Source organism: Eptatretus burgeri, chromosome 2, assembly GCF_056783735.1.
Source record: "Eptatretus burgeri isolate ZD-2024b chromosome 2, Ebu_testis_v1, whole genome shotgun sequence".
Classification (NCBI taxonomy): Eukaryota; Metazoa; Chordata; class Myxini; order Myxiniformes; family Myxinidae; genus Eptatretus; species Eptatretus burgeri.
The window spans coordinates 81,571,635-81,595,784 of record NC_140962.1 but is presented as its reverse complement, the minus strand read 5'-3'; the positions used below and the strand labels follow the sequence as shown (position 1 = coordinate 81,595,784).

At 40.5% G+C, this 24,150-nt stretch overlaps 1 long non-coding RNA gene across 1 annotated transcript in view; it reads right to left on the bottom strand.

The window, feature by feature from the left end:
• Positions 1-971: 971 nt before the first annotated feature.
• Positions 972-24,150, bottom strand: part of LOC147032418 (uncharacterized) — a 116,133-nt gene continuing 92,954 nt past the window's right edge. The window contains exons 2-3 of the long non-coding RNA XR_015055160.1: positions 8,744-8,835; positions 972-2,231 (exon numbers count right to left, since the gene is read on the bottom strand). This is a non-coding gene — a long non-coding RNA (uncharacterized LOC147032418). The remainder of the gene's footprint in view (positions 2,232-8,743; positions 8,836-24,150) is intronic.

Below are 24,150 nucleotides of genomic sequence, written 5' to 3'. Positions count from 1 at the left end.
AGATATTGCCAACGTCTAATACTAATAATAATTAATCTTATAAAAAAGGTCAGTTCCTATCTGGCAAACTATTTCACATGTGCAGAGACATGTAATTCACATATTATGTGAAGTAAATAAACATTTGAGGACGTACGTAATTAATTAGTCAGGAGCCTGGGGAAATTCCTGAAAGTTTTTTTTACTTCTTCTTTTAGAAGTTATTATGTACATATACACTTTAATGAAGTTATGTACACCTTCACTTTGAAATGTACACATCCACTTTCGTACACTCAACATCACCTCCAAGTTTATATACATTAAAAAAACTAATGCAACACATTGAAAACTTAAGAAGGTACATTTTCATTACAAGGAAAATAGTCATAATTAATATTTAAAGTCTCAAATTATTATTTTTTAAACTATCCTTTTGTTGGCATTTTGTATGTTCTGTATGCTGTAGAGAAGTCCAGGGGTGTGTTGAGTTACCAAGCAGCTAGCTAGTTGTTCCTCATCAACGGTTTCAAATGGAGTGCTCAAGCCACTTGGCGAGTACTCGACAAGAGACTTGGTAACTGAACACACCCCAGATTCATTACATGGTGATGAGGATAAATATCTATACATGACTTTAGATTTTGAATATCACGGCAAGGTCAGCTTTGGCCATATTTGCTGTTATCTTATAGAAGTGACAGGTCTTATTTGCTCTTTTCCATCTATCTCTCTCTCTCTTTCCTCCCCCTCCCCTCCTCATCTCCCCTTCATCTCTCTCCCTCCCTCCCTCTCCCCTTCATGGCATTCCAGTCGGCAACACGATGGGTGGGATTTGCTAGTATATATATATATATATATATATATATATATATATATATATATATATATATATATATATATATATATATATATATATATATATGGAGCCATCTGTGCGTCTGTACAAGTTTCACCCATTGGTTGGACATTTCGCCTGACTCTGCCCACAATTTGTATATTTTACCCTTTAAAACCATTCAGGATAAGCCCTTTAGAACTTTGCGATTTGTCCTTTTAGAATCCTTTGGAAGTTTGAAATTTACCCTTTAGAGCCCCTTAGAACTGAGTATTTACTCTTTTGAACCCTTTCTCTCAAGCAGTGCTTATACTGCAGAGGTTACCCAGGTTTGCTATGATTTCTGACTCTTTTGTCTTAAAATTGTGATAGGTTTCTGTGAAGTCGATGATTGCATGATAGGAGAACAGAAAGTGTTACATATTCCACTGTTTCAACGTGGGAATTCCCGTTTACTTTTATGAATGGGAGGAGGGTGAGAGTAGAGATGGGATAGAGCTGGGAGGGAGCTTTTTGTTGAGTTGTCAGAATTGTATATGTAAGTTTCCTCACAGTAGGTGTGTGTGTGTGTGTGTGTGTGTGTGTGTGTGTGTGTGTGTGTGTGTGTGTGTGTGTGTGTGTGTGTGTGTGTGTGTGTGTGTGTGTGTGTGTGTGTGTGTGTGTGTGTGTGTGTGTGTGTGTGTGTGTGTTTCCAGGGTGTCGCAATCACCCTTCGGGTAAGGGCAATTCAAAAATCATGTGAAGTATTTTTTGGAACGCTCCATAATCCTTCAACAAGCACCCCCTAAAATATTACATAACGCTCAATGAAGACACTCCCCCTCCCCCGATTTCATCCCTTAATCCTAGGATGCAATTTATCCAATTGTTTTTTCAGGTACTATGAACTATATTTGAAAAGTAAAGGCGTACAGTGTTCCGTCAATATGACCAGGCAGCAGTTGGATTCCTGTAATGAAGATTGGACTAATCGGTTGAAGTGATGTAATCATTTCTCAATATGTTCAATTGCTTACATTCACAAATTAGATTAAGTGTGTGGAAAAAGCAATGATGGAATTTAAATAAAGCAATTTGCTTTTATAATTAATGTGTCGTCACCCGATCAAGGCAGCAGTCTATTGCCTATACATAGCTCAAAGACCAATTGTGTACACTCAAGAAGAAACTTTCAAACAGAGTCGAGACAAGGTTTGGTGGGATGGGCGTTTCCACTTGCACTGACCGTCACCCAATCATGAGCACTCCATCCTGCACCAACCACCAAATTAACCAAGTACCAATCATAATGCAGACCGGAAAATCGACAGGACTACCTTCACTTCTGTAGACAAGATGATGACGATAACGATGACGATGACGACGAAGAGGACTTCTGTGATGATGTATACTTGAAAAATGAACAACACATCGTCTATCATGAAAGAAAGGTAGGCCTACATTTTAATTACAACCCATGTATAGTTTAGAAAATAGCCACAATCAATATTCTTAATCTTTAATAAAAACACTCCAACATATCATTTTGACGGCCTTTTATGCTATACACTGGCAAAATCAATGCAAGGTGGTTGTGCATAATTTCGGTTTTTGCTCGAGTTTTCAAGGCTGAATAGTGTGTGCATATACAGGATTTATAAACAAACTGCATTTCACATTGGCATGGACATGTATTCACCTTTTTTTGAAGTAAATAAATTGTTTTCATGACATAATTTCTGTGCTTGTTTAATTGCCAGTACCCATTTTGGAAAACTCTATGAGTAGCATTTAACTCAAGATGTCCAAATGTCATACATGTCTATGTCCGTGGGTTTCCCACGGTGCTGGACTATATAATCTTGAAAAATTATTGAAACCTATAATGTTAGTTGTACTTGTGATAACTAAAATATCAACTTTCATGACTCCTCTTTTCTACTGAATTCTGTCGGCCTATCTTTTCATCACCAAAATCGCTCAAACATTTTAATGGCAAGATGGCATAGTGAACCTGATCCTGGTTGAATCATATCAAAGACGTTAAAATGGTAAATGCTGCTTCCTTGCTTGACGCTCAGTATTTAAAAGGATAGAGCATGGACAAAAACAAATTTGATGGGCCAAATGGCCTGCTCCTGGGTTGAAGTTCCTTGCTGGGGAACTCATATTATTATTATTTCCGAGGGGTTTTACTCGGCCGCGAGACATGCAGGAGAAGCTTAAAATAAATTCCCTATATGGCAACAGTCTATCTATATGCAAACCACACATATTGCTTTATTACACAGGCGACACCTGACACCAGACCCGATTTCTATTCGTTATTGACTTTGGTATCAGACTGTGTGGTCTCCCGTGATCTCTTCGCACAGCAATACCCATGTCCGAGATGCAGTGTCATTGCACCAAAATGTGCTTTTCTGCTGACCAGTTTGGGAGTTTGAGTCTTGGACTCTGAACCACATATGTTATAGGTTTCATGATTCTTAAGAAGGTATGGATCCTGAGAGGAAACACGATGCTTGGCATACGGTGAGGGATAATTATGTCCGAAGACAAACTCATAAAATAATGCCTGCCAACTGCCATTATAATAATGGAATATACAGGGTTGCCCTCAAGAAGATCTATTCAGACTTTAAAACTGTATTTCAGAAAATACAATAAAATAGTAGAGAGGGTCAAAGTTGATTGTTACTAATCCCTTTCAGATAGTGTTAGCGCAGTGGTTCACAACCCTTGATCGAATCAGTACACTGCTACGTCCCAAGTGACATCCTGTTTTACAAATAAAACTACTTCGAACAAAGCGAATTGCCAGATCTCTCACCAAGATGTCAAACCAGATTTATGTGAACAGTTAATATACTTGGACATCGTTTGCTCATTACCTTCACCAAAAAAGGTGGACGGAGGTTATGTTTTCACCCCATGTTTGCCTGTCTGTCTGTTCTTTTGTCCATGAGCAGGACGAAATTTGGTGGACAGGTTGGGTGTGTGAAAAGGATGAAATGATTCGATTTTGGTGTAGATCCAAATCCGAATCCAGATATGAACAATTAAGTGATTCTTACCATTGAGCGATTGGGACAAAAACGATATTTTGCATGATATCTCAAAAAGTTTTGGACGAGTTATGACAAAACTTGGTGGATTCGTTGGTTATGTGATGAGAACAAGTTGTTTCGATTTTGGTTCAGATCTGGATCCAGATCCTACCAATCAGTGGGATACAAAATGTAAACTTTATAAGTATATGTGGAAAAATTAGAGACTGAGACCAGGAATCAAACCCAGGCTCTCTGGAAAACCATACCAGCGATTTGCCATCTGAGCTATCTGAGCAACCCACCAGCTGAGCATGCAATTCTCCCAGAGAAATGCCACTCTCTTTCCACCACTGCTTCTGGGGCACTCACTGCCAACCATAGGAGCAGCGAGGGCCTGTCCACGAAAGGGTCTTCCCCCATGGGGGACAATTCCATGTCTGCTATTAATCACCACATGGGGTGTAGTAATGTAATTATCAATGAACAGTAAAGAAACTTTACAAGTACATGTGGAACATTATAATTTTTCCACATATACTTAGAATGTTTCTTTCCTGTTCATTGATAATTGCATTATTTGCCCCCTGTGGTGATTAATAGCAGCCATGGAATCATCCCCCATGGGGGAAGACTCTCTCGTGGACAGGTCCTCGCTGCTCCTATGGTTGGCAGTGAGTGCTCAGGAAGCAGCGGGGAAAAGAGAGTAGCATTTCTACATGTGGAAGAATTGCGTGCTCAGCCAGTGGGTCGCCCAGATAGCTCAAACGTAAACTGTTCAGCCTCGCAGAGGTGTGCGCTCTACCAAGTGCCATTCAAGTTACCCTTGCCAGAGAGGGTGTTGCATTTGAGTCCATATGTTTGTTTGTCTGTTTGTTTGTTTGTCCACACAGAATGTGAGTATTGTATGAATTACATTGGACCCATGAGAACCTGAAGACCCCTAAAACCCTCCATCCTCTGTACACCCCCAAGACCCATAAAGACCATGAAGACCTTAACACCCCTTAAGGCCCCTAAAACCCTTTAAGAATGTCGAAGATTTCCTCTTTAAGCACCTGTAATTGGTGTGAGTGAATAAAGACATTGTTCCTCACTCATAAAATATTATTTGAACTTCGTTAAAATGCTGGAGTTGAAAGGATTCCCTTGTAAACATGATTAACCATGTATTCTGGTACATTTGCTTTCTGTAAACATATATCTGCCTTCAGTTGATGTTGATTTGTGACATTGATTTGTGTTAATTTGACAATGACATTAACATTTTTGATTAAAACTATGTAACAACCTGGAAATGTTGCACAAGTTCCAGGAAGACTTAAGTATATTAATTAGTACACGATTTAACATAACTTTAGATATTTCTTAATCAGTTCACAAATTTAATGAATATAATGCATGGCTTTTTGTGCAGACGCATTGTAAAAGCTGCCGAGGTTCTGTGAGCACCACCAATCAATATAATGTTGTTCTTTATCAATGCTGAGAACGTGCCGATGTAATGATTCACTCCCTTGATCTGTGTAACTATCTGTACCTCCAAATCATGTGGAACCTCAAAGGGACTGTTGTGCTCTTTTGTGATTGGCTGTACTTGGACCTTGCCTACATTGTTCAGACAGTTTCGCTCCTTTCCCAGTCGCAGGAAGCAGTTACTTTGATTTTGAACTTTGAGAATAGCTACTTTTTCACAGATGAAAAGCTATTTCTCTTTTATCTTGCTCGATTAATCATTTCCCGTACATGTCCCTGTTTCGCATAAAGGGCTTGCATTGGTGTGGTTATTTTTTGAGAGTTTCATTGATGGATTTTTTTTCTCTTCCGTATGTGTGCACGTACGTAATTAAACATTCTCCTTTGTATGCTCAACCTGAGTGGAAATTGAATTCATTTCTTACACAATACCCTTTCGACCCCTAAGACCTTTTAGACCCCGAAGACTCATGAGACCACGAAGACTCTTTAATCTTCATCTATGCTGATGATACCACTCTGTTGGCAGAAAGTAAAAGAGGACTTGATGAAACCTGCTGCAGATAAAGAAGAAGGAAAGTGAAAAAAGCTGGTCTTTATTTAAACCTCAAGGACTAAAATCTTGTCAACTGAGAAGATGGACGTATTCAGATTGGGAAACGATCACGTGGAAATCGTGCAAAGTTTCCTCCAAGTTGTAGGTTCTAAAATTGGGGCGAGTGGAGAACGTAGAGGATAAATTCATCGACGTTTAGCTTTGGGGAGAACACCAATATCAGGATTGATGAAGATCTGGAAAAACAGTACAAACCAAGAGGAAGCTGATGGATGCTCTAGTATTTTCAGTTGCAAAATACTGATATGAGTCGTGGACAGTGAAAAAGAAAGAAACGAAGAAGATTGAAAATGTTGAAATCTGATGTTTTTGATGAATGTGAAAAATTCCATGGACTGCAAGAAGAACATACAAATTGGTAGTTGAATAAATTAGACCACCATGTACACTGGAAGTGCTGATGCTAAATCAGAAACTGTCATATTTTGGTCACATCATGGGTGCAGAAATTGAAAATCTGGAGAAAACAACATGCTGGGTATGGTTGAGGGAAGAAGAAGAAGAGACAGAGGCAGTACATGTATGTGCTGGATGGATGGGGTAAAGGTTGCAACCAAGCTGTCGTGGTCAGAGCTTCGGGAAGCAATTCAGGATGGATATATGAAGAAATCTGATCACAAATGTCACCAGAAGAAGTCGGACACGATTTGAAACTAGATAACTGCACATTTTAGAGATATCATGTATTATTATCCATGAGAAAATAAAGGAATATTAAGGGGAGGGAGAGAGAGGACAGAGGGAAGTGGAGGGTAGGGTGAAGGGAGGAAGGGAGACCGAGGAGGGGTGGAGGAGCGAGGAGGGGTGGGGGAAGGGAAGGCAGCATGAGGGGAGGGCAAGGGAAGGGCAAAAGGAAAACAGCATGAGGGGAGGAAAAAGGAAGGCAGCATGAGGTGAAGGGCAAGGGAAGGCAGCATGAGGGGAGGACAAGGGAAGGGCAAAAGGAAGGCAGCATGAGGGGAGAGCAAGGGAAGGCAGCATGAGGTGAAGGGCAAGGGAAGGCAGCATGAGGTGAAGGGCAAGAGAAGGCAGCATGAGGGGAGGGCAAGGGAAGGCAGCATGAGGGGAGGGCAAGGGAAGGCAGCATGAGGGGAGGGCAAGGGAAGGCAGCATGAGAGGAGGGCAAGGAAAAGCAGCATGAGGGGAGGACAAGGGAAGGCAGCACGAGGGGAGGACAAGGGAAGGCAGCATGAGGGGAGGGCAAGGGAAGGCAGCATGAGGGGAGAGCAAGGGAAGGCAGCATGAGAAAAGAGCTAGGCAGAGTGAGGGGAGGGAAAGATAAGGCAGTGAAAGAGGAGGGTCCATCCAGACACGTCCGGAAATAACCACCGTGCGGAGATAACTATCGTTCGGATACGTGCGGAGATAACCACCGTTCGGAAACTTGTGGAGATAACCACCATCCGTACATAATTACCATCTGGATATGTGTGGAGATAGCCACTGTTCAGATACATATGGAGGTAACCACCATCTGGACATAACCACCATCCAGATACGCGCGTAGATAACCACCCTCCAGACATAACCACGATCTGGATACATGCGGAGATAACCACCATCCGGATACATGCTGAGATAACCACCGTCCGGATACATGCTGAGATGACCACCGTCTGAACACGTGCGGAGATGACCACCATCCAGACACGTGCGGAGATGACCATCGTCCAGAGACGTGTGGAGATGACCACCGTCCGGACAGGTGCGGAGATGACCACCGTCCGGACATGCAGAGATGACCACCGTCCAGACATGCAGAGATGACCACCGTCCGGACACATGCAGAGATGACCACCGTTCGGATACGTGCAGAGATAACCACTGTCCAGACACGTGTGGAGAAATCCACTATCCTGACACAAACACCATCCAGATAAGTGCAGAGATAACCACCGCTCAGATACAAATGAAGATAACCACCATCCGGATATAACCACCATCCAGACACGTATGGAGATAACCATCTGGACACAACCACCGTCCAGATACGTGCCAAGATAACCACTGTTTGGACATTTGTGGAGATAACCACCATCCGAATATGTGCGCGATAACTACCATCTGGACACGTTTGGAGATAACCACCATCCAGACATCACCACCACCCGGATACATGTGGAGATAACCACCGTTCGGACAAGTGCGGAGATAACCGCCAAACAGACACGTATGGAGATAACCACCATCCAGACACATATGAAGATAACTACCATGCGGACCTAACCATCGTTCAGATACGTGTGGAGATAACCACCATCCGGATACATGCAGAGATAACCACTGTCCGGATACATGCAGAGACGGAGAGTGAGAGAAGAAGATGGGTGGAAGAGATAGATAGATAGATAGATAGATAGATAGAGGGGGAGGGCAGAAGAGAAGAGAAGTGGATAAGGAGGAGAGGAGCAGGATTCCAGCAGATGTGGAATCCAGTTTAACGGCACACACATTGATGAATCACCCTGCCTGTGAAACGCCGGGGTGACAGTTGATAACTGGGTCAGGATTGAAACCCAGGCTACACAGCTTAGAGCGAGTGTGCGTACCTCTAGGCTATCCTGCCATGGATATTAACAAAATGTTATGTTTTTTTTTTTGGTATTTATTTATGCCAATGTGACGGGTCGTATAATGAAAGAATATCATACAAAAAGGGGAAATTGCACATTTTCAGCAAGACAGCCATCGCCCGATACACCACAGAACAATGCGGGGCCAACGCAGGAGAATGCCTCCTGAACATTTTTCAAGTCGATTGACACACAGTATCCAGTAATGGTGGGAATATTGTAGTGCACTCACCAAGTGGCTTAAGCACTCCAACGAAACGGTTGATTGGGAAGCGATAGCAATCTCCAAACCGTCATATTAAACACACACCCTCCCAGAGATGCCTGAAATATCAAATACGTCAAAATTAGACAAACTAACACTGTTTTTTAGAAGTCAGAAAGGCTGCAAAATTAAATTGTGGTACTTAAATTTTGTAATTTGGCTTAGTTTAAGAGATTCTCAAGGCTATGCCATATGCATAACTGAAATAAAGCCACGAACGCTGGCATCTCCAGGCGTTTATAAGCATTACAATGCACTCAGTGATTCGTAGCTATGATGAACAGGCATTCGATAATATGATTGAGGAAAGTGAAAAAATAAAACGATCATTAAGAAATCGTTGCGGCCTATTCCAAGTCAAGCCATGGTTGAGCAGGCCAAAAAACATGGTGGCTTCAGACCCCAGCAAGGTAACCCAGGATATGCCTTAAGACCCCAGAGAGCGAGGTGGCAGAGAATGGCGTCTGATAAAGGATAATTAAGCAAGGCCGTTAATTATCTTCAAAAGGGGTGTTTTAATTAACCCAAACACCCAATTTTCACTCTTGCACTTCCTTGGAGTTCCCGTAGTATTCATGCAAAGTTTCAGGCTGCTAGGTTTCATGGTTTTAGAATTATGGAGGAGACACACACACATGCACGCTGACATTTGTTGGTATAGATTGGAATTTTACAATTATAACTTGTAATTTTATTCATTTATAATCACCCTTATTTTATTGTTATTCTGTATTTAAAGTCATGGAGGTACTGACCAACCTTCACATTTTCGTAATAGATATTTTAAATGTATAAACAACCTGTTTATGTCGAATGAGGTTTTATGCTGTTCAAGTACAAGATAGAGAATACAAATACTGTAGTTGAACGAAATCGATATTTAGTTATGTTTATGACACCACATAAGGAGAACAACGAATTCCCTTCAATGGTCAAGTTGTCATAAAGGTCCTTTTGATACGACCTATAAGATGTGAAACTTGACAGTATGCTTCTACATTAATAATTTATAGGGTCATTTCACAAGTACTGAAACAAGGGTACGATATTGTGATGAAAATGAGTGCATTTTCTTGTGACGATTTGCTTTGATTCGTGGAATCGTTGAGGTAATTATTGTTGTTATGGGACTTGGAAATTAGTCTGTGCATGATTATTATGCATGCCATCCTGCAGTTTTGTCATATAATCGATCACTATTCACAAAGTTATTTAAGCAAACAGAGACATGTGAACTACCTTGATAGCAGTAAAATGACATATAACAAGCAGCACCATGTGTCATAATCAATCATAATTGTTGGACAACAGCACAGCTGGATGGCTGTGCAGGGATTGGCCCAAGTAAGTGGAAACATGTCCTGACAAGTTATGGCTTTGAAGCCATGTGATTGACCCTTGGGAGGCGATGAGCATCTCAGCTATGCAAGGCATAAGATGATGACCGAAAGACACCGAGGACACTCCACACCAAGGAAAGGAGGTGCTGGTGAAGTCTTGTCTCTGAGATCACATCACATCATGCTCAAGGGGATTGTCCTTTCGAGACAGGGATTCTTTTGAAGCCTCAACATTCATCGGAGGCCGGCATCATTAGACCTAAACCCAGCTATCTGGAGCATCCTTTGTTGCGTTGCGCTGCTTCTTCAAGGCTTGTGAGTTCATGTTGGACTGTTCATTGCACTGGGGTGATTCCCAGAAGCAAGTGCATGTGTTCCCAACTTTGCACAGTGTTTAAAACAAAGTACAATTTATCACATCATTTCAGTGCACTGATCTTATAATATTGCCTTTTATATAGTATTGCTTTGTTATCTGCTTCAAAATTGTCTTTGGTATAATTAGTTGAAATTGCCTATACTGCTTACTGCTGTCCATAAATCATGACAAGCTCGATATATTGTGTAAACGTGCTCACATCCTGTACCTGCTGCCCTCATTTGAGAATTTTTCAAACTGCCGACCTCCCAGATTCAAAGTGGACACTCACCATTATGCCACTGAGTCTGGTTCTTGTTGTTTTGTATGCAGCCTGTGGCTGCTGGTTGCATCGTTTTCTGGAAGCAAGGCCGTGCCGCTGATACAATGCCCCTGTTACCAATAAGCTGGTACTCATTTTGCTGACCTCGGAAGGATGACAGGCTGAGTCAACCCACCTGGTATTATTTCAACAGCATGACAACAGGGGCTCAAACTCAAGACCCTGAGATCTTAAGCCAGCCACGTTAACCATTAAGCCAACACCAGGCTTATGAAATCTGGTGAAAATGATTTTGAGGACCTTGTTTTTGAAGACATCGACATGTGACGAAAGGGTAGAGCACTATTTCATTGAGCAGCAGATGAAGGCCATGTACATTGTTTGAAGTTTGGATTTGTCAAAAGGACTTGGCATGACAGAGGATGCACAGATGGTGGCCATCTTTGGAGGCCAATTTTGATGTGTGGTTTGCCCAAGAGATATTGTGGCTAATGGTGAGGCCCAAACGTTTGTGTGAATAAACTAGTAAAGGATAGTTGTAAGGCAATTTCGGTTAAGTGTGTAAAATGACCCTGGAACATGTGAATTTATTTTAGTGTCATTTTCTTTTTCACCCAGCACAACATGCTCTTGCACAGTCGTAATACAAAATGATGCACACCAATTGCCTTTCTAATCATACTAGATTTCAGAAGAATTTATTCCACATCTATCTGCAGTTTTTAAGGTTTGGCTCAGACATTGTTGTTAACACTTCCACCTTTCCGAATCGAAGGAGCAAAGCAAAAGTGTAGCTTTCAAAACCTGAGCATTCCCTCATGGTTCCGACATCAGCTTTATTTAGAACATCATCCCGAATGTGTCAGTCATGCCATGAAGTGCAATATATACGTGGTAACGAAAAATATAATCAGACTGTTGCTGTAGGATGAAAAGTATAAGCAAGAGGAAAGTTTAAGGAAAGAACAAAAAAACCTTCAATAACTTATCCCGATGAAATAAACCAATGTTTGTGAGCTCACTCAATATCCGACGATATATTATGTACGCATGGATCGGGGTTGACGTTGGTGCATCATGGTGTATATAAGTGAAGGGGGGAAGCAGCATAGAAAATGTCATCATAATTGCATATGCAATAAATATATCTTTATAAAATGGCTCTTGAGGAACAAGTGCATTGATTTCACGCAACCTATTATTCTGTATGGATGCTGTGTGATGTGGGATGCAGAAATAATCAGAGGAATCGCAGCGAGTTGTTGGCAAAATGCCTGAAATCAATTACTATCAACAATGAAAATGCAAATTGTATTAAAAAACAAAACGTTGAAGCTACAGCCCCAAATGGGAGGGTCAATTTTTGTAAGAGGGAAGATGAGGTGGTTATGGTGGAGGGAATCAAGGGTGGGAGTTCCAGGAACATGCAATGACAGGTTGGTATAAACAAATTAACCTTTTGAACCCTCGCAGGCGTTTTACCAGTCGCTATTGAAACCTCCATATATACAAGTGGCTGGTATACCGACCAGTATTCAAGCCTCCATATACCAGAGCGGCCGGATTTTTCTCCAGGGAGCCCAGGGTGGGGGAGCCAAAAGTCTAAGGAGCTCAGGGTTCAGAGGGTTTAGGTTCCAATTTATTATGCCAACAGCTTAAAAGTAGTTTTTTGTTATAATGTAGGGTATTAGAACATAAAACAAACATGTTAAAAGAAACATGACAGTATGCAGAGCACTGAAAGCAACATTTCATTTAAAATAATTTGTTGGAAAATAAATAATAAATTGGGGAAAAATAAGAAATATAAAACGAGAAAGTTCATAGAACACACAATAGCTTTGTTCAAGAAGTTTGAATAACAGGCATTACATAGTGACAACCATATGAAGCCGATGGGTCAAACAGAACAGTCCAATGGTGAACCCTCTACCAACTCTTCTCTGATAAACTGTAAATTTTGGAACAATCTTAAAGAAAAAGATGCACTAAAAAAGCAGACCTTTTGGATGAAGTTAGCTCTTGTTGCATCACGAGGCACTGCCATTTTTGTCTGAATCTCGCTGGTACTCCACCCTCGGAGCACACGGCAAATTTGATTGGTCGAGACAGAATATAATTTTGTCCAAGTACGACGAAACCAAAGCTTTTTGGAAGTGCAAACAAAGCGATTTATGTTCTACAGTGTTCAAATATATAATTCAACTTAAATAAAATCAAAGTTTTGAAGGCTACATAAAACAGATTGAATCGGAAGTTTACCACCTTAATTAGCATGTTCAATTAGACTCCTGCCTGTTGTTTGTGCCCTTTGTGACATCCATAAAAAACAGTAAACTTCCAGTTTGGAATGATTTTATATTTTGTTTGATTGACAGACAGACAGACAGACAGACAAAAGCAACGGGACGAGATTCCGTACAATTCGCCAAATTCAGAGCCAAAGTAACGCACTGCTAAACTGCAGGTTCGTGTTCCGATTCATGTTCTAATTTGTGTGCCAGTGTTCAATATAAAATTAAATTGAAATTGAGTAGTTCCTCGATTTTTAATCGACTGATGTCTGTCAGACAGACAGAGCCAAATGGTTGACCCCGCTTTGCGCTACGCGTATGGGGTAAAAATAATTACACAATGACAATTGAATGTCATACATATTCTACCCTCAAGCCTTGAAATGAGCAGCATTTTTATTAAAATGCACTTAATATATGGGTGTTCACAGATAATTGTCCATAAAGCAATGAAATATCAATTAATAGCTATCACCTTTCTCATCATTAAATTTACTGCATAAAATGTTGCAGTACATGATGACATGAATAGATGAGAATTCCAGGTGTGTTGGTCTCACAGCAGTGGGATGTCAAGTCAGTCAATCCATCAAAAGCTCATTTCCATCATTTACTATCAGTCGTTAATCCTCATCATCAAACTCTACCACATCTACTTTGTGCAAAACATCCCCTACACTCACATTGGTTAGTTATCATATATGTATACTAGCCATGCCTACTTATTGATTTACAAACAGGTTTAATTAAAATATAGCATGTTGTACTTCACAAACATATCGCTTGTCTATCTGTGAATCTCAATGAGGATAAAAAAATGAAGTGAAACACAAGAAACTAGAATGGCCAGGCTGATTAGTTTACGTTTTGTATCCCACTGATAATCCAGATCTGGATTCGGACCTGAACTAAAATCTAATCAGCTTGGTCTTGTCACCTAACCAACTCATCCACCAAGTTTTGTCCGAATCCGTCCATAACTTTTTGAGATATCGTGCAGACAGACAGACAGACAGACAGACAGACAGGGGTGAAAACATAACCTCCTTCCACCTTTGGTGGTGGAGGTAAAAAAAAAGGATCTTTCATAGCACGATGATGATGATGATGATGATGATGATGATGATGATGATGATGATGATGATGATGATGATGATGATGATGATGATGATGATGATGATGATGATGATGATGATGATGATGATGATGATGATGATGATGATGATGATGATGATGATGATGATGATGATGATGATGATGATGATGTTTGTGTGCTCCTTCCATGTCCGAAAGCGTTTCTGCTGTTGAGGAATAATAAATGTTGCTGTTGGAACCACTGCATTAAGTAACTATTCCCACATCTTCTTCTTCAAAACTTTAAAGAGGGCTTTAAAAAACAGGCATGTTTAAAATTAAAGAGACACAAATTTTTGTTCCAAGTAAATTGATTATTAGCTTTCCATTGGAACCGGACCTTTGGAATGAAATGTGACACACACACACACACACACACACACACACACACACACACACACACACACACACACACACACACACACACACACACACACACACACACACACACACACACACACACACACACACACACACACACCTCCCTTTTTGTAATGAACGATTTAAAGCTAAAGGTGTTAGTAAATTCGAGTTCGTTTTTCATACAAATCTACTTTGCAGCCATACATGAACAAGGGCAGAAGAACAAGATCAGAAACGAGACAGCAGAGTTTCAGGAGTGCCTCAGAAGTTGAAAGTCCACTCATCCAATCAATCATAAGGTAAATTTCTTCACTTGTGATCATATATTGAGGTGAGGTATATCTCGATTTGAGGACATTTGGATGCTGAAGAGGCAACACATTTACTTTTAGCTGTCAAGTTTGGGTTCTATTCTCGATCAGACTATTCAGTCAGATCGGTGCATCGCAGGCAGGCTGGTGCATCAATGATTGTGCTGTTCTTTGTAAACTGGTTGTTTCATCTGCTAGCAGGAGCTGGTAGACGTTAAATATCCTCTGGTGCCTTTCACACAAAGTTGGTGAGTTATTGCTAGGATCGTGGCTAAATTACGAAGGGGAAGGCAAAGGCAAACCACCCAACATAATCATGGTTTTGAGACTGCTTCAGCAGAACTGATGTTCCATCTGCAAAGTACAGATGTAAAAGAGAAGAGAAATATGGATATTGATACTGACATTTTCTGCAAAGCAACTGCTGTGTCGATTAAGAGTGATTTTGAGTTTGATGTGTCATGGTCCAGACATTTCAGGAGTTTGATCATTCCCACTTTGCCAGAAGTAACTTCCAGAAAATGCTAGAAATACCTACCTTGGTGTCAAATATTAGCTCCCATTTACTTATTACCTCCACCACCGAAGGTGGGCGGCGGTTATATTTTCACCCGTCTGTCGGTCTCTGTCCATCTGTGAATTGGATATCTCAAAACGTTGTGGACGGATTCAGACGAAATTTGGTGGACAGGTTGGGTGTGTGACAATGCCAAAATGATTAGATTTTGGTAAAAATTCACATCCAGATCCAGATACGAATATTTTTTTAATTTTAAAAATGATTCTTCGATCACCATTGATGGATGTGATCAAAAACTATATATGGCATGACATCTCAAAAAGTTGTGGACGAATTCAAATGAAACTTGGTGGATGAGTAACATAGGTGACAAGAACACGCCAATTAGATTGTTAAGGTCCGGATACAGATCCGGCCTATCAGTGGGATACAAAATGTAAACTGTTCAGCCGAACGGAGGTATACACTCCAAGGAGTGCTGATGTAGTTGTTTTTAAAAAATCTATTTATTTATTTACAAGATTGATGCTCATCAAAGAGAAAGGTGACGGTGGGTATGCACTGACAATGGGGCAGTGAGGCCGCAGTTGGACGTAATAAGCAATGGAATGGATGAACACTAAAATGGGAGAAAGAGAGAAGAGGGGTGCACAGCAACCTGCAAGTAAAAGAGTTTGGTTAAGGAGGATTAATGGGGGTAATAAATAAAGTGGGTAAAATGGCGAATGAAATGAGAAGGTGATGCACAGTGAACTTGAAGATCCAGAGAGAAGAGGGAGAGGGAAGAGGGAGATAGAACAGGCTCAAAAAGGTGGTTCCACAGAAAAGAGGAGCAAGGAACAGAAGAGTTGAAGTGTGCATTCATGAAGGAATTTAGAAGTTTACTCAGGTGTGGTTTGAAGAACAATCTGAGTTAGTGGAGGAAGTCAGAAATCTACAAATGGAGGCAGGCTTATGTGCTACACTCAGAAGACAGCCCTTGCTTGAAGTAAAGCAGGATGCCAGACTGTTTTGAATGCCTGAGATATTTTCATGTAGATGGGCATGACCATCTAGTTTGAGATTTATATCTTCGAACTCCTGTTGATTAAGGAGCAGTAGTAGGTCCAGAGTTGAGTGACCTGGATGGAATCAAAACAGATGGTCAATGATCAAGCTGTTCAAAACAAGAAACAGCTGGTAGCAGTGAAACATGAAAGGCAGGCTGGTGGACTTTAAAGATCCCAAGTCACGGACTGTCATGGCAAAAAGTATTGACACCCTTGCACTTTTTAAAAATAATGCACCATTTCTTCCCGAAAATTTTTGAAATTAAAAAATATTTTGGTTTGCAGTGGAGCAATACAAAAAAGATGAAAAAAAATCCTAAATCTGAGCTTATTCCAGACACAAATCCTAAAATGTCCCAGACAATGTTATTGGCACCTTTCAGAAGTTGTTGGAAATAGACACTGTGCTCGGACAACCGATCGGCATAGCGTAGCACAGCGGAGAGCTCCCGTCCTCAAGCAATCCCTCAACCAAACTTTTGCGGAAAGTTATACAGTATGCTTGGCAGCTCGAGATGATCGACTCAAGCTTCTGATGATCTGGGATGAGATTGCCGGTTGCATTGAGAAAGAATATTAATGAATATCTCTTGAAGAGGCTGCACAGATGTGGTTTTGCACAACACAGAAGCAAATGACCCAATATCGGCAAGAGCGTGGCTAGTAGCTTGGTGCCAATAGCTACATCGTCAGAGGCGGATAATAGTAAAACGACAACCACACCACGTTGTGCATGATACGGGCAGCGTGTACTTTTCAACCCATTTCTGGACTAATTATATCGGCATTCTCGTTTCCCTCCATTTCTCCATCTGACACTTATCTATATCCTTTTTCATTCCAAATCTCCATCTAATTATGTCCGATCGTTCCCCTCAAATCCTGACACAGATCGGAGTTGGCCCCACGCACACAATAGGAGAATCGGGCGAACGCGAGCGTTGACCACATGAGCCATGGCGGATCCTTGCGCACTGCACGAAACATGCATGGATTTATCCTAACACTTTACCCTCGGTCCTCACTGGCGGCCGCGGGTGTTCCCCACAGACAGCAGACGTTTCCTCGCTTCTTCGTCCGGCGAAGCCTCGATCAGGCAGAGGCGTACTGCGCAGTCCAGATCACTGGGGCCGCGTGATGCATCACGGAGCAGGCATTGATCAGCACAAATCGGAGGCGCCTGGGCAGGCATGCGGGACCGACGCCACCCTTGGCCGGTCGTCAGGGCACGGCCCGGGGATTCTTGCAAAGCAATTCATGACGCGGAGTCCGGTGTGGGCAATTCGTATCATGTCGTGAGGTCAGAGCGAGACATTTTCACGGCTTGGGGGGCCACCTTGCCGTAAGAGCAATGTTGCTGCTTCCGACCATCGTGGCCAGGCCGCGTGGGGTGCCGGGGCCAATCAGAGCGCCCGATTCGGGTGTCGATGTATCGCTTCAGGGTGCCCACCCCCACGCCACGGGGCCGTTTGTTCTCGTTCTCTCTCTCTCTCTCTCTCTCTCTCTCTCTCTCTCTCTCTCTCTCTCTCTCTCTCTCTCTCTCTCTCTCTCTCTCTCTCTCTCTCTCTCTCTCTCTCTCTCTCTCTCTCTCTCTCTCTCTCTCTCTCTCTCTCTCTCTCTCTCTCTCTCTCTCTCTCTCTCTCTCTCTCTCTCTCTCTCTCTCTCTCTCTCACGCACTGAACTTCGTCATCGCCTGGACTCCAGCCTCCTGTCATTATCGCCTGGACTCCAACATCCCAGCTCAAGTCCCTCCTTCACGCCGATGGTCGCATCTCGACGCTAGCTGCACGAAGCCCCATGAAGCGAGAGACGATGCGCCAGCCATCGGGGAAGTATCGCACCACGAAGCAGCCCCCCAAACATATTGGTGGTACGTTCGGGCAATCAATTGTACAAGGTACCGAGAGACCGTAGCCTCAACTCCTCCCCCTTCTTGCTTTAATAACTTCTCTTCATCGGGGTGTGTGTGTGTGTGTGTGTGTGTGTGTGTGTGTGTGTGTGTGTGTGTGTGTGTGTGTGTGTGTGTGTGTGTGTGTGTGTGTGTGTGTGTGTGTGTGTGTGTGTGTGTGTGTGTGTGTGTGTGTGTGTGTGTGTTGTCCTGGCACCTGGCCCCGTAATTTAAGATTACAGAAGATTATTATTTCACGTTAAGTCTGCTCTGTGTCTGCTTTCATAAGTTGCTTGAAATATTGTCGCACCTCTCACCATTCTTTCTTTCCCTGCATTACACACCTCAATAAAACTATTAAATGTGCCACATACCTTTTCTCACCCCATTGTAAATAAATTATTATTAGAAATGTTCCCAGCTCGTTTTTGTCTTTTCTTGCATTGATCCAGCATGGTTTGAATCCTCGCGAAGCTGGGACTTTATTCCCAATGATCTGTTCCTTTTAGCTTGTACGTCCTTGGCAGTGTCACTCGGCTGCATCCGATCCGGTAAAGTGATCTGGTTCGGTCAAGGCGTACCGAGGGCATGTTGCCCGGTAATTAAATCACGTGATTAATTAGGTAACCCGGTTAACCCATAGACGGGAGGACCCCAGGTCACACAGTTGAGTTATTGGCGTCCAGGGTCGGTTAGCGACCCGCCGCATCATGGAATTATCCGTGTGCGACGGCCTACAATTCCAGGGAGTCTGGTGGGAGCCGAAATAGCTGCCCCCCCCCATGTGGGCTTCTCACCCGACCCCCGGCCCACATCAATATATTTATAAATATATGAAATATGTTATAAACAGATGTTTGGTATGACATAACTTTAATATGGATACAAGCAAACAGGACATAATCGTGACCGAAGCTTTTCGTGCTGCACTCTTCAGGGTAAAAATCGCAGCAAGTGAAGGAGGAAGTGAAGGCGCGTGCTTCATACGCAGTCTCAATAAGGTAGACACTGATTGGTTCAACCGTAATGACGTCATGGTTAATCCGAATGCCCATTGGTCGGCTCATCATCTTCACCTCGAGCTCCCATTGGCTGGAGCAGAGTTCGTCGATGATTTACGTTTGCAACCGCATCCTGGAGAGAGGGGGGGGATGGGTTTCCCCTAAGGTCCATTCACCATTTATTACCGTACTTCCCTTGATCTTTCCATGCTGAAAGAGACACAGAGATCGTACAAATTCCTTTTGACGACATAATATTGGATCGGTGGAAAGAATGAAGGTTTCTTCCAACATACGTAAATGAAACGAGTTCAGACCTCGGCTCAATATCCTGAACATATTAATTCACTTTCCATTATTTCTTATTGGGAAAATAGTTTTGGAATCCGAACTTTTTGGAATCCGAACAGCCTCTTGGAACGAATTAAATTTGGATTCTGGGGGCACCACTGTATATATTTATATATATATATATATATATATATATATATACATATATATACATATACATATATATATATATATATATATATATATATATACATATACATATATATATACACATATATATATATATATATATATACATATATATATATATATATATATATATATATATATATACATATATATATATATATATATATATATATATATATATATATATATATATATATATATATATATATATATACATATATATATATATATATATATATATATATATATATACATATATACACATATATATATATACATATATATATATATATATATATATATATATATATATATATATATATACATATATATATATACACATACATATACATATACATACATATACATATACATATATATATACATTATTAAGACATACATATATATATACATATATATATATATATGTATATATATACATATATTATATACATATATATATACATATATATATATACATATATATATATATATATATATATATATATTATTATACATATACATATATATATATACATATATATATATACATATACATATATATATATATATATATATATACATATATTACATACATATATATATATACATATATATATACATATATTATTTATATATATATATATATATATATATTATTATACACATTACACATTATTACACACACAGACACACATATTACATTATTACCACATATTATTATTACACATACACACACATACATATTACACATACATTACACACATTACATTACACACACACACACACACATATTACATATTACACACATTATTAATATATACTACCACACACACACACATATACATACATTACATTACATTATTATACATATACATTATACATATATACATTACATTACATTACATTACATATTAAGACATATTATTATTCATACATTACATATTACATTATGTATATTATTCATACATTACATTATATTCATACATTATTCATACATACATTATATGTATGTGATGTACACATTATTATTATTATTCATATTACATATTATTATACATATACATTATATTCTATTATACACATTATTATTATTCATACATTATTACATTATTATATATTAATATTACATATTGAAGACATATTCATTATTATATACATTACATTATTATTATATTATTACATATATACATTACATATTACATTATATATATTATTATTATTATTATTATTACATTACATATATATATATTACATTATATACATATTATTACATACATTATATATTATATATATATTATTATTATACATTACATATATATATATTATACATATATACATTACATATATTACATTATATTACATATATATATATATATATATATTATTACATACATATATATATATATATACATTACATATATTATTATATATATATATACATATATATATACATATATACATATATATATTAATATTCATATATATATATATATAGTCGTGTGTGTGCGTGGTCGCGTGTCGCTATTAATGGCCGCGTGTGTGCGTGCGTGCGGTACGCGCGTGTGCGTAATGGGCGGTAAATGTGTGTGTGCGTGTGTGCGTGCGTGTGCGTGCGTGCGTGCGTGTGCGTGCGTGCGTGCGCGTGTGTGTGTGTGTGCGTGTGGTAATGTGTGCGTGTGTGCGTGTGGTATGTGCGTGTGTGTGTGCGTGCGTGTGTGTGCGTGTGTGTGCGTGCGTGTGTGCGTGGTGGCACACACATCGGCGTGTGTGCGCGATAATGTGCGTGCGTGTGTGTGTGTGTGTCGTGTGTGTGTGTAGTGTGTGTCGTGCGTGCTGGTAATGCTGTGTGTCTGCGTGCGTGGATAATGTCGTGTGTGCGTGTGTGCGTGCGTGTCGTGTGTCTGATGTGTGCGTGTGGTATGCGGTACACATGTGTGTGTGTGTGTGCGGTAATGCGTGCGGTATGTGTGCGTGCGTGCGTGTGTGTGTGCGTGTGTGTGTGTGCGTATGTGCGTGCGTGTGTGTGTGTGTGTGCGGTTAATGTGTGTCGCGTGTGTGCGCGTGCGTGTGTGTGTCAATGCGTGAAATGCGTGTCGTGCGTGTGTGTGTAATGCGTAATGTGCGTACGGTATATGCGACGTATACGCGTATGCGTGCAGTAATGCGCGTGCGTGCATGCGTGTGTGCGTGTGTGCGTGTACATATGTGCGCGTGTGTCTGCGGTGATGATGTGCGTGTGTGCGTATGTGCGTGTGCGATTAATGCGGCCGTGCGTGTGTCATATGATTATACATGTCATGTGTGTATGTCTGCGTATTATTAATGCGCATGTAGTAAAATGAAATGTGCGCGTCATATGCGCGTCATATGTTAAAATTAATCAGTAATCAATCAGTAACGTCATACATAATGCGGTATGTCATATGGCAATTACATATGGTAAATGTGTGCTGCATACATTATTGCGTATTGTGTCAATGTGCGTATGTGTGTCAATGCCGTCATACAATGTATGCGCGTATACAATGTCATATTATTAGCATATACGTATGTCAAGTAATAATGTATATGCTCTTGTATGCGTATGTGTGTGTATGCGTATGTATTAAATGTGTGCGTATGTGTATGCGTGTGTGCGTATGTGTGCGTATGTGTGTGTAATATGTATGCATGTAATATGTGTGTGTCGTAGCGTAGTAATGTGTGCGTGTGTGTGCGTGTGTGTGTGTGCGTGTGTGTGCGTGTGTGTGTGTGTGTGTATATGCGTGTGTGTGCGTAGTATATGTGCATTGTGTGTGTGTGTGTGTGTGTGCGTGTGTGTGTGTGTGTGCGTATGTGTGTGTGTGTGTGTGTGTGTGCGTGTGTGTGTGTGTGTGTGCGTGTGTGTGTGCGTGTGTGTGTGTGTGTGTGTGCGTGTGTGTGTGTGTGTGTGTGTGTGTGTGTGTCGCAGTACATGCGTATATGCGTAATGCATGTATGTGTACATGCGTATATGCGTATGCCTTGTGCGCATGTGTGTGTGTGCGTGCGTATGCGTGTGCGTATTGCGTGTGCGTATGTGTGCGTACGTAGTATATGCGTACGTATGTATATGCGTACGTGTGTGTGTGCGTATGTGTGTGCGTGGCCATGTGTGTGTCTGCGTACATATATGCAGTATGTGTGTACATATACATGCGTACATGTGTGTGTGTGTGTGTGTATATACGTACGTATGCGTATGTACGGGCGTATGCATGCGTACATATGTACGTGCGTCTGTACCGTGTACGACATGTAACGTACGTATGCATGCGCGCAGTATGTACATACATATACGCGTACACGTCATCATGCGTACATGCATATACACGTATGTACATACGTATGTGTATATATGCATATCGCTCCTTCATTAATGGCTATTCTTCTTCTTCTTTCGTTATCAGTTAAAGGGGCATCACAGCGGATCATCCGTGCGATCCGCATAGTGATTTGGCACATGTTTTACGCCGGGATGCCCTTCCTGATTCGCAGCCCTGTGGTCGTGCCTCTTACGACACAGGGATATGAGTACACCTATTTTAACCGGGGTATACACCGGCCCAGTATACTGGTACTCATTTCACGACCTCGGAAGGATGACAGGCTGAGTCAGCCCACTGGTGTATTCATTCTAAGTGGCCCAACGGGGCTTGGAACTCAGGATCTGTGGATCCTATGCCTTTGCCCTCTTTTCTTGCTTCCAACACCAGGATATATATATATATATATATATATATATATATATATATATATATATATATATATATATATATATATATATATATATATATATATATATATATATATATATATATATATATATATACATATGGGCAATTCCGCGAAGTTAGAGGGACATGACCCTAAAATTTCAATTTGTTTTTTTCCTTGATTTTTGTGTGTAATAGGATTTACGAAAGGACACATTTAGTGATTCAAGGAAAAAAATATTTTTCAAGGAGTATATTGATAGGGTTTTAGGGGTAGAGGTAGATTCACCCAGTTTTGAACAAGAATTGTTCCAGATAAATTTTATCCAGCAAAAATCTCCATAATGGCAAAGAAGATATCTAGTCAAATTAAATGCCATTTTCTTACCAAAAATATTGAATTCACAGAGGCAGTGTAGTGCTTTCATGGATATATTAAGAGTAAAATCAACCTACATGTCTTCCATTCTGCAAACATTTGTGCATTTCCCAACCCCTAGAAAGTCATGTAACGTTACTAACCGAAAAGTGAAATTATTTACCTCCAGAGTGTATGTCTATGAAGTGTCTATGTCCAATGACTAATTGAAATATATAAATAAGTATTACTTGTCAT